Genomic DNA, 13,557 nt, shown 5'->3' on the forward strand with positions numbered 1-13,557 from the left:
GATATCAATATAGAATGGAGAGCCTAGAGTTGGATGTTGTACCACCAAACTGACTGAAAAAGGAATCCTCTCTCTTGCTCTTTAAAAGTAATGGGTTCAATCATTAAAGATTAAAAAGACCTCTAGAACAAGCAATAACTATAGTCTCTCTTCAATGTAAGTGATACTGTGAGTAAAAATGGTTAAATATTAGGCAAATAGGCCATTAGACCTTCCTAATTTTCACTATGATATCTATCTTGCCCTACTTTGCATGATTTCTCAAGACCCCCGTAAAGGCCGCAGTTCACCTTACCACCGTCTTTCTGTGGCGTCCCCTACCTCTCTGGAAGCCATCCTGCCTCCTCCCTTCCTTTTTTAACCCAAATTATATTCATCCTCTAATTCCACCTCCTTAGAAAGAGACCTTCATATTCTTCACACAAGAAGAATCACTCAATTTGTTTCCTCTCCTTATATTTAGTTATATATAGTTTTATGTTATTCTATAATAATTTCCTATGTGTTTCTTTTGACTCTTCTCCTAGACTGCAAATCCCATCCTATCTTAAACATAAACATAACAAGCAAGATGCTGGTCATCTTGTAGTTACTAAATAAGTCCAATTAGGCTTTATCTAATATTATCAAGAAACATAAGGTGTTCCAATAAACTGAATTTTCCCCAAGACTACGGCTCACCCTTTCAAGCCCTACACCTTGCTGTTAGTATTTCTTGCTATAGTAACTGCCTTCAAATACCATATATACATGGTTCTTATGACTGTTTTTAGAGTTGTTTTTCTTTACCTGATAACTGCCAATACTTGTTTTTCAATTATTACTTGATATTAACAAGTGCTTTCTTTGAGGGAAGAGAAGGGAAAGTAAGGGGAAGAGAGGAGAGAGGTGGAGAGGGAAAAGCAAATTCTTAAACTTTTAAATGTATTTTCTATTCAAGGCTTTGTTTTAAATGTCTTGAATTCATGAATCTTGAAAGATATGCAGATACACGAGACATGACTTTGTTTAACAGTTAGTTGGCTAACTAAATGCCATCAAAAATAAAAGGAAACATTTATTAAGCACGACTACATTAATGCTGGAAGTACAATAATGAACAAAAGCAGAAAAAATACAATACCATCTAGATACGAGTCCATTGAAAAGATTTCTAGCCCTAATGCAATGATTTTCTGTCTCACCTGTTTAACACCTAAATACTAGCAGTCACATTTCAGATGCACTCCCTCACATGTCCTCCTTCGATTCTAGCTGTAGCTTCCTTTATTTCCTCCATCAAAGAAAACAGATGCAAGGGAGAGTGACAATATTATTGGGCTTTCATATAATTATCTCAATGATATTCAATGTAACCTATTGGATAAGTTATTAATTTATTATTAATATTAGTATTAAATTATTAGTGAACCATTGATACCTAAGACAAAGAGGCCTATCTATAAAATGTGGTTGAACCCCAGTAATATAAGTGAAATGGACCACTCTTTCCAAGTACTCATTTAAATTAAATTTTCCCCATGGAAATTGTTAGCCATATTTTAACTCTTTCAGAATGTCTTATAAGTTCAACCATGCAATTTTAAATATTATATTTTTTCAGATCAACAGCTACAAGAAGCCTTACCAGACTAAGCTCACTATATTGCAATCTCTATTAAAATGTGAATTCCCACAGCACTTAAGTATAAAAATACTGGCAATCTCTATCATGCTTAAAGGCAAACATCACTGATTCACTCATTCCACATTTATTTAGTGCCTACTGTGTTCTTTAAAACTTTTCCTTAATTGTTTGGTGATGGCATGTTCTCATCTTCACTAACTCTAACAATTTTGACTTACTCTAGAATCCTCATATCAATCAGTGGAGTGTGTATGAGTGCTGAATTGGACTGAAGAATTATTCATGTGTTACATAAACACTCAGTGTTTTTTTCTCCTCTAACCATGCAGACACTATTTTTTTAATGTATAATTTTCCTGAGTAGTCACTCAATTATGTTTAATCGTTATTCTTGTTGAGGCAGTTTCACTAAAGAAAGCCATAAACCCATGAAGAGTTTGTAGCGAGTCCATATTAGCCATGATGTTATAGCAGTGAGTTGACATCAGAGAGAGGGAACTACAGAGATTTGTAGAGCTGAAGCACGGTAGGTCTTTACTGATGCCACCCTTGGGGAAACAGCTCAATGGACAGCCCAGGAATAGGAGTGTCATGGGGACACAGCCAAACACAGCCCAATGTGGACAAGGAGTCTTAGAAATTTTAGACCATGCAGACTTTTAAAAAGACTTTAGCTCAGATCCAGTAAAGGCACAGGAATAACATGAGGAAGACTTGGAATTCGCTCTCACCCCTTGTCTATCTATCTCCCTTTTCATTTGTTTTGGTAACTTTCACTTTCATGGATTTCCATAGCTTAATGTTAGCCTCTCCCTGCTTTTTGTTTTGGATAGATGATTATTAAATGAAATTGGACTTGTAATTACTGAGTCTACCTAGAAATATATTCATTTCCAAAATGCTTTCATAAATATTATTTATTCATCCAACAAATATTTATTGAGTATCTCATCCTATGACAGACACAGTGATATAAACACAAATACAATAAGATCCCAACCTCTAAAGAACATACAGTTGAGAGAAGAAGGCAGAATCCTATAAAAATAAGCACCATAGAGCTGGTGACGCCATGATCAAAAGGAGTTATAGGAAGTGGAAAGGGGACCTGGGTAGGAGGCTGATGTCTAACTGTGAGCCACAGACATTCTTTTATTTGCCTACAGGTGTTGTTGTTGTTGCTGTTTTTAATTGCTACCACATTCAAAAACACACAAAAATAAAGATATTCAGCTTCTCAATAAAATAGAAAGTCTCGCAAAGCTGGGCCTTCATATCCACAAGGTCACAGAGCTGCCCTCAACTGAGCCTGACCTGTGAGTCATTCTTGCCCAGGTGTCAGCCATGTGAGTTAAGAAGCTTCCAAATCATTCTAATCCCTAGCTATTCAAGTCATCTCCAGCTGTTTGAGTCTTCTGATCTGATGTCCCAGACATCATGGTGCAAAAAAAAAAACACTTTGGCATTTCTCCATCTGCCTACTCTCCAAATGTTCTGTCACGAGGCACTTTCAGAACCCAGGAGGTATGCAGTGAAAAGCCTAAGTCATATGCAGAGGTGATATGGTTTGGCTGTGTCCCCACCAAATCTCACCCTGAATTGTGATAATCCCCATGTGTTAAGGGCGGGGCCAGGTGGAGATAATTGAATCATGGGGGTGGTTCCCCCATACTGTTCTTGTGGTAGTGAATAAGTCTCAAAAGATCTGATGGTTTTAGAACTGGGAGTTCCCCTGCACAAGCCCCATTGCCTGCCACCATATAAGACATCCCTTTGTTCTTTCTTTGTCTTCCGCCGTGATCGTGAGACCTCCCCAGCCATGTGGAACTGTGAGTCCATTCAACCTCTTTCCTTTATAAACCACCCAGTTTCAGGTATGTCTTTATTAGCAGCATGAGAACAGACTAATACAAGAGGTCACATGCTGATTCCTGTCAACAGCACCAGTGGAGCCCAGACTTTGAGTCATCACGGCTACTCCATGAGACATGTGAGTGAAGAAGCCTCCAGGTAATTCCAGTCCCCAGCCATGTGAGTCAGCTCCAGTTGTGAGAGTTCCAACTGAGGCCCTCAACATAGTGGAGCAGAGACAAGTCATCTTCACTTTGCCTTATCTGGATTCTTGACCTACAGAAGCTATGGACATGAAAAATGGTTGCCGGCCTCCCAAAGTGCTGGGATTACAGGCATGAGCCACCACACTTTTTAAAGTGTCCTGTTAGGCACTTTTAAAATTGTTAGTATTATTCTTACAGTTTTCTATTTTATAACACAGAAGAGTGGTCTGTCTTGAAGGTATACACATAATATATGAGTCATTGTCAAATAAGCCCTGAAAGACATGGGGATAGATAATCCAAGCAGTTTGTTGAATGCAAAGATAAGGAAAAAGTATAGATTCTGATAAATCCAAATGTTAAGGGGTAAAAGAGAGGACAAAATGGAAACAAACACACACAAAAAATAGGGAGTAAGAAGACCAGGAAAGAATAACAACACAGAAATAAAGATTGAAGAGAGTTTCTTTAGGAAACAAGCAATCAGCATGTCAAAACTACAGAGGATGTAATTATGAACATCTAAAAGTTATCCATTGAATTTTAGTAGTTATATTGAGGGAAAGAGTGGGAAATAGATAGATGAAAAAAAAATTAGCCTAGTTCTTTTTTCTTTTTTTTTTTTTTTAGATAGATTCTCACTCTGTTGCCCAGGCTGGAGTGCAATGGCAAGATCTCAGCTCACTGCAACCTCCACCTGGGTTCAAGTGATTCTCGTGCCTCAGCCTCCCAGTATCTGGGATTACAGGCATGTGCCACCATGCCCGGCTAATTTTTGTATTTTTAGTAGAGACAGGGTCTCGCTATGTTTTCCAGGCTGGTCTTGAACTCCTGGCCTCAAGTGATCCGCCTGCCTTAGCATCCCAAAGTGCTGAGATTACAGGCATGAGCCATTGTGCCTGGCCTGTAATTTAGGCTAGTTCTTTAAAAAACACCTTGGCAGTGAAAAGAAAGCCTCCCTCAAACATGAGACCTTACAGTAGAAAGCAAGAGCAAGAGTGGAGTGGAGCTTTTTAGATTTGTTTTATAGATGAGCCAGACTTGAATATGTCCTGGGCTGCAAGGAGATAGCCAGTGGGGAAAGAGGTTTAAAATACTCAAGAGACAGAGAAGAGTGAGGAATAGATAGATATAGATATAGATATAGATATAGATATAGATATAGATATAGAGATAAAATGTATATTAAGGTGAGGAGAATTACTCAGGATGCCTGAACAGTAGGCCAGTAGCCTTTGTAGGAGATTACAGGTATGCTTCTCTTACTCAACAATACAAATAAATAAATGAATAAATAACCCATTTGTAAAATTCTTCACATTTTAAATAGTTTGATAATACAATGGAAGAAAATAATGTTCTAATCAGATTTTATTAGGTTTGGATTCAGAGTAACTTCTAGAACCCTGTTATTGGTAGGGTTTCCAAATAATTTTCAAAAATTTCACACAATGTTTAAATACTATAGCTGTATCTAGTATAATTTCATTGTAGATTTGTATCCATATATACACACACGTGCTCATGTATTAAACACCTACTGATATACACATACACGCTTACTTATACTTTTGTGTGTGATGTGTGCAAAATGTTGGAAGAACATATTCTGAGATGTTAACAGTGTTGTCTCCGGATGGTGAGTTTATAGTTCATATATTTTCTCTTTATGATTTTCTATGTTATACAATGAGCGCATTTGAATTTTTAATAAAAAATTAACTGCCAGAATAACAAAGTATAATTTTAAATAATATTTTTAAAAGTTCTTTTGCATTTTGATGCAGAAAAAGATTTTTCACACCCTCTCTTAAATCAGAGAAATTAAAATAGAGTACTATTTCAAAAAAAAATGCTTTGTCTTTTAATGAAGGACAAGCTACTTTGAATGAGATCATTATTTCCAAAATCATATTGAATTTACCTCCCTTACTTAATGCAAAAGAACACTGTTCCTAACATTCTCACATTTACCTATAAGAGCAATATTATAGGTACACAGAGGGCCTTTTGATATGCATTGTACTCGACATATGTAATACATTGGAAATGAACTACAATAATAATTTAGAAAGGATCAGGAGAGTAAGTGTTTTCTTACAGCTTCTTGTTAAATAGCTATTACTTTCTTGGTAATTCTTTCTTTGTTAATTCTTTCTTTAAGCTATGGATAACAAGTGCAACATATTTTTATTTTTTTACATAGTTAAAACGGAATAAATGAATGTGTTGTCTAAGAAAGAAAAAAAGAGAGAAAATAAACATGGTCGAAGATGAAGCTCCATAAATTTGAATGAACTTCACATCATCTACTCAGAGGAAATGTTCAAAATATAAATAGTATTATGCACCATCACTGATATAGGCAAAGCATGAACTATATTCTAGCAATAGTTGTCAATCAGGGAAGACTTGAAAGAACAAATTCTGTCAAAGTCTTGCCCAGTCTTACCTTTTTAGATGTCTTTCAAAAGAGAATCTTGAACAGAGAAAGCATTCTAAAAAAATAAATAAATAAGCAACAAATAACTCCCAGGCTGATGTACTATCTCTAGTTTAGTTCTTCAAAACATTTCATCAGGAGCATTGATCTAAATTACCCCCAAGATTTTAGATGATAATTTTTCAAAGCAGGGTTTTAAGAGTCCCTGAAGTCAGTGCCTTGTAACCCCATATGATTGATGTCTGACACGATCTTGACAGTCATCAAAATTTTAGTGGACTCCTTTCATTTATTTTGCAGGTATTAGGAAAAGCATTTTGGGTACTGCCTTTATTGAGAGACATTACAAATGATTGAAGACAGGAAAGACTGCACTCCTGATAATGGTGAAGCACTTTAAAATATGTATAACCTTTTAAAGTATGTTCAGGTACAGCTAGTGGAAAACCAGGTAGTTCCAGGCAGCTACTGCTGCCTAGCTACTCTCACTTGCTCTGGAAACCAGTGAGATTTCTGATTTGTAGTTCTCAGGCAAAGGGTGTTCTTCCAACCCAAAGTGACTGTCTTCTCCATTTCACCCCTTTACACCTGAACATTCTCAAATTGTTTCTAAAAATCATGTAGCACAATTGGAAAATCTGAGTTCCTCAGTTCCAGGAAGGGCCCACTGTATATAAGGTTGACATGGAGATGCTTCAGATTCATATTAATTCTAGAAGAATCCAATCTCACAGTGGATATCACATCTTTGTGCAAGGGAGTATGATCACAGTCTTTTCCAATTACAATTTGTGACAAGACTAGAATATGTGTTCTGTGATAATATTAAAATGCAGTCAAGATACTTTCATTGAATTTCTGGTTGTTCTGTGAAATGTTTTAACAGCATTTTTTTTTTTTTTTTTTTTGAGACGGAGTCTCGCTCTGTCGCCCAGGCTGGAGTGCGGTGGCGAGATCTCCACTCACTGCAAGCTCCGAGGTCCGCCTCCCGAGTTCACGCCATTCTCCTGCCTCAGCCTCCCGTGTAGCTGGGACTACAGGCGCCCACCACCGTGCCCGGCTAATTTTTGTATTTTTAGTAGAGACAGGGTTTCACCGTGTTAGTCAGGATGGTCTTGATCTCCTGACCTCGTGATCCGCCTGTCTCGGCCTCCCAAAGTGCTAGGATTACAGGCGTGAGCCACCGCGCCCGGCCTTAACAGCATTTTCTATTCAATTCACTTGCACCTGCAAATATACTCTATGGAATCCAATTTGGAATTTATGTAACACAGATAAATATCAAGTAAGAAATATTCTCAGAGTATAATCTTCTGTATGTTATTTTAATTAATATTCACAACCATCTCTTGGATTCCTGTGGGAAAGAGTGACAAACAGCAAATACATGATTTAAATCAACTCTAGATATTGTTTTCATTTCTTTTTCCTTAATGATTTTTTTTTTACCTAATTTTTTTTTTACCTTAAAGTCTCCACCTACCCATATATAAAGATTTATAAATACTCCAAGGTAGCATAATTGACTGATATAAATTTCAACTCTTATCTCTCAATCTTGGTAAAATGCTACTATTTAACATAATGTTTAAAAGGCAAGATGCAAGGAAAAAACAAGTCATCAAATGTCTGCATAACCCACAAACTAATTAATCAATCCCCAGAAATAAAAAGTTGGTGCTAACAATGATCGATTAGACAACCTTTTCAAAATATTTTTTTAAAAAGAAAACAGGGATGTAAATTTAAATTAAATATAAATATAATTTGAAAATTTCATAGAATGTAGATGTCAGTGGGGCCATACATTACATGCTGTATTCATCCTGAGTATGCCTTTATGTTTTCAAGAAATGTATTTGATTAGAATATCTCTGCAAAAGGCAGCCAATTGTTTTTTGTACTAACAGTGTTAGGGAAAGATCTGCTTTGCCAAAAGTCCCTTTTCTTCTGCCTTTAAGCTTCAACAAATGATCAGCTCTCAGTTGACACTTAAACATTCATTGTTTTGCCTTTTTTATTATCACTATAAAACTTGACAAACAGCTCTCTCCTGTCTTGCTTCTTCTGCTTACCTCCCTATTTACTATGTAAATGGTATATACACATTTAGTACTTTGTATATGTTCTCTGAGTTCTAACATCTATTTAAACAAAAATAAGTTCTTTATAAATGATTGCAAGTTTTTGGCCTTACGTTGCTGCAGTTTAGCAATCTTCTGGCTCTGAGTAAACTCTGCAAAAGAGCTGTTCTTGAGTGCTTGCCTATGTTTCCATGCAGAATGTAGGCTTATTCATATCTACAAATAACAGAGCATTAAAAATAAAATAATTTCCTGATTAAGATGAGTCACTTCCAGTAAAAGCAAATGTCTTGGTAAGAACATGAAACCTATATTCAATGTCGGAGAGCATTTGCCTCTGTGTCTTGGTCATGGTGGTCTGGAGTGGGTCTGGTGTGGCCTATGAGTCAAAGTTGCTTACTGATAATATTTATGCCACAGCAACCTGTTTTGGTGATCACCAGTGCCATCCCATAGTCTCTGCTTCTTGAGATTTTGAACAGTTATACATCTTTTCTTACGATTTCCTAACGACCTAGTTTTAAAAAGTGTAACATATGACTCATTATACTGCTTGTGTAATATATGCGTAATGAGTTTGGAAGCAAACAGATAATTCTTAATTCAGAAAGAACATGAAATTTCTAGCAGGTTGTAATGTGCTAAGCTTTATTTTCCAGTACAAATAATGAGTCATGGAACAAAATGAATGATAGGAGTAGGTAATTATGAAAGTATGATAAGGAAATCAATTTAGCTCATCATCTGGCACTCTATAGAAAATAGAAATTAAAACTTTATTTTCTAGGTGCACCTCAGGCCATGCACTCCATATTCACCACTCAACTTACTCTTTCTTGAATAGCCCAAGTCCTTTCACTTTGTACACATGGTCACTTGTAGTAACTCGGAGCACCCTTCCACCTTACCTTTGCTACTTAGCAAACATCTCTGCTTCTAGGACCAAGTTCAAATGCCCTCTCTGTTGAAATGTCCTCCAAGTGCTTTGTCACTCTGTCCTCTGGACTTTGTTAATACATTGGTTTTTTTGTCCTATTAAAAAGTAATTATACTAATAATTTATATAATAGGTGAATACACATGTATTGTCCACATACACCTCCAAAGAAATAAGATGCTCAGCATGACCTTTTCCACAGGCTTCACTCATCTGCCACGCTGAAATCACCTCTTATTTTTTGCCATTTTTCCTACATCACATATTTTGTCTTGGATTTATTCTCTGACTTACTGAAGTATATTCTTTAGTAAGCTTTTAGAAATGATTCATAGGTATTTAACTTTCTAAGACTTCAAATATCTAAAAACGACTTTCTTTTCCTTCCCACATTAGTGAATTTGGCTGAGTAAAGAACTCCAGGTTGACAGAGGAGACAGAGAACAATAGCCAAATAAAAGTCTCTACCAATTGTCCCCCTGGCAGAAACACCAAATTAAATAACTATTCACACAAAAGTCCTTCATGAGAACCAAAAATCATGTGAGCAATCACAGTACCTGGTTTTAAGTTTATATCACTGGAAGAGGCACTGAAGAGGGTAGTAAAGACACTCTTGAATTGCAGACACCATCCCTTCTCCATCCCTCAGCAGTGGCCATGTGGTGCAGCAAGAGAATCTGTGCACTTGAGGAAGGGAGAGCAAAGGATTGTGGGACTGCATTGGAACTCAGTGCTGCCCTAGCACAACAGAAAGCAACATCAGGCAGAACTCAGCCGGCACCCATACAGGGAGCATTTACATGAGCCCTAGGCAGAAAGGAATCATTCATCCCAGCAGTCAGAACCTGAGTTCTACCAAGCCTCAAGACCATGGCCTACAGTACTCTGGGCCCTAAATAAACCTGAAAGGCAATCTATACTGCAAGGACTGCAATTCCTTGGCAAGGTCTGGTGCTGTGATAAGTGTGGAGCGAGGGGACTTGCAGGGAACGTGACCTAGTGAGACACCAGCTGGGGTGGCCAAGGGAGTGCTCGTGCCAATTCCCCAACCCCAGGCAGCACAGCTTGTAGCACCAAAAGAGACTCTTTCCTTCTGTTTGAGGAGAGTAGAGGGGAGATTAAAGAGGACTTTGTCTTGCAACTTGGATACCAGTTCAGCCACAGTAGAACAGGGCCACAGGCAGAATCCTGAGGCCCCCGTTCTAGGACTTGGCTCATGGACAACATTTCTAGACACACCCTCAATGAAAAGGAAACCCACTGCCTTGAAGAGATGGATCCAGTCCTGGCAGGATTTGCCAAGTGCTGATTAAAGAACCCTTGGGCCTGAATAATCAGCAGTGATAGGCAGTACTCGCTGTGGGTCTTGGGTGTAACTCAGAGACATGCTGGTTTCAGGTGTGACTAGCACATTCCCAGTGGTGGTGGCTGTGATGAGAGACTCATTCTGCTTGAGAAATGGAAACAGAAGAGTAAAGGAGACTTCGTCTTGTGGCATGGAAACAACCTGGTTACAATGGGATAGAGTACCAGGTGGGCTCTTTGGGCTCCTGATTCCAGGCCTTGGCTTGTGGATAGCATTTCTGGACCTGTCCTGAAATAGAGGGGAGCCCACTGGCCTGAAAGGAGAGCCCAGGCCTGGCAGTATTCACCACAAGCTGACTGAACAGCCCTTGAGCCTTGAATGAACATCAGTGGTAGCCAGTCAGTACTCTCCATGAACTAGGGCAGTGGTGGCCACAGAAGGAGGCCCCTCTGCTTGTGGAAAGGAGATGGAAGAATAGGAAGCACTTTGTCTTGTGGCTTGGGTGCCAGCTCATTTGCAGTTGAATAGAACATTAGGTAGATTCCTAAGATTCCTGACTCCAGGCCCTGGCTAATGGACAGCATCTCTGGACCTACCTATGGCCAGGGAGAAATTGCCACCTGAAGAAAAAGACATAAGCCTGGCTGGCTTTGCCACCTGCTGATTGTAGAGACCTAGGTCTTTGAGCAAACATAGGAGAGAGTCAAGCAGTGGTTATCACAGACCTTGGTGAAGATCCACAGCTGTGCTGGCTTTGCACAGCTCAGCACAGAGAGAAAGACTCTGTTTGAGGAAATGTAAGAGAAGAGAAGAAGAATCTCTGTCTGGTAATCCAGAGAATTCTTCAGGATCTTATCCAAGACTACCAAGGTGGTACCTCTATGAGTGTGGAAGATTCACAGCATTACTGGGCTTGGAGTGCCCCCTAATGCAGATATGGCTGCAATGACCAATATCTTAGATCACAACATGCAAGTCCCTTCAAATACCCTGAAAGCCTTCTCAAGAAGGATGGGTACAAATAAGCACAGACTGCAAAGACTACAGTAAATACCCAATTCTTCAATGCCCAGACAGCAATAAACAGCCACATGCATCAAGACGATCCAGGAAAATATGACCTCAAAGGAAAAAAAAAAAAAAACTAAATAAGGCACAAGACACCATGGGCCAGTCCTGGAGACAGAAGGATATGTGATATGTGACCTTTCAAGACAAAGAATTCAAAATAGCTGTTTTGCACAACTTCAATGAAATTCAAGATAACACAGAGAAGGAATTCAGAATCTTATCAGATAAATTTAACAAAGGGATTGGAATAATTAAACAGAATCAAACAGAAATTCTGGATTTGAAAAATACAATTGACATAATGAAGAATGCATCAGAGTCTCAATAGCAGAATTGATCAGGCAGGAGAAAGAACTGATAAGCTTGAAGACAGTCTGTTTGAAAACACATGGTCAGAGGAGACAAAAGAAAAAGAATAAAAAACAATGAAACATGCCTACAAGATCTAGAAAATAGCCTCAAAATAGTAAATCTAAGAGTTATTGGCTGTAAGGCAAGGTAGAGAGAGAGAGACAGGGGTAGAAATTTATTCAAAGAAATAACAGAGAATTTCCCAAACCTAGAGAAACATGTCAAGATACCAGTACAAGAAGGTTATGCAACACCAAGCAGATTTAAGTTACATAAGACTACCTCAAGATATTTAATAATCAGACTCCCAAAGGTCAAGGATAAAGAAAGGATTCCAAAAGTAGCAAGAGAGAAAAAGAAAACAACAAATAACAAACAAAGAAGTTTCAATATATCTGGCAGTAGACTTCTCAATGGAAATCATATAGGCATACAGGCCAGGAGAGAGTGGTATGAGATATATAAAGTGCTAAAAGAAAAAAATATGTATCTTAGAATAGTATATCCGAGAAAATATCCTTCAAATATGAAGGAGAAATAAACACTTTCCCAAACAAAAGCCGAAAGATTTCATCAACACTAACCCTGTCCTACAAGAAATGCTAAAGGGAGTTCTCCAGTATGAAATAAAAAGACATTAATAGCAATAAGAAAGTATCTGAAGGTATAAAACTCACTGGTAATAGTACACAGAAAACATAGAATATTATGATACAGCAATTGTGGTGTGTAAACTACTCATATATTGAGTAGAAAGACTGAACAATAAACCTATCAAAAATAATAACTACAACAAAGTAGGAAGGAAAAGAAGTACAATAAGACACAAATAGAAACAACAGAAAGTTAAAGAGCAGGGGGATATCAAGTTAAAATCTACAGACTTCATTAGTTTTCTTTTTGCTTGTTTGCTTGTTTTTATAATTATGAATTCATCAGTTTAAAATAATGTGTTGTAAGATGTTATTTATAACCCTCAAGTAGCCTCAAATCAAAAAACATACACAAAAATGAAAAGCAATAAATTAATGAAAATTTAATTTAAAACCAGAGAAAATCACCTTCACTAAAAGGAAAGAAGAAAGAGGAGAAGACTACAAAACAACCAGAAAACAAATAATAAAATGGCAGTAGTGAGTTCTTATTTATCAATAATAACATTGAATATAAAAGGACTAAACTCTCCAATCAAAAGTCATAGAGTGGCTGAATGGATCACAAAACAAGACCCAATTATCTGTTCCCCACAGGAAACACACTTCACCTATAAAAATACACATAGACAGAAAATAAAGGGATGGGAAAAGACATTCCATGTAAATGGAAACCAAAATAGAACAGGAGTAACTATATTTATATTAGACTAAATAGACTTCAAGACAAAAACTATAAAAAGGACAAAAAGGTCACTGTAAAATGAAAAAGGATCCATTTTAGCAAGATGATATAACAACTATAAATGTATGTACCCAGATATGAAAGCAAATATTGTTAGCATTAAAGAGAGAGATAGACACTAATACAATAATAGCTGGAGACTTCAACACCCCACTGTAGCATTGAACAGATCATCTAAACAGAAAATCAACAAAGAAACTTTGGACTTAATCTATGCTATTGACCAAATGGTCCCAATCGATATTTACAAACCATTTCATCCAACGACTAAAGAATACAT

Source organism: Colobus angolensis, unplaced genomic scaffold (genome assembly GCF_000951035.1).
Source record: "Colobus angolensis palliatus isolate OR3802 unplaced genomic scaffold, Cang.pa_1.0 Scaffold492, whole genome shotgun sequence".
NCBI classification, from domain to species: domain Eukaryota; kingdom Metazoa; phylum Chordata; class Mammalia; order Primates; family Cercopithecidae; genus Colobus; species Colobus angolensis.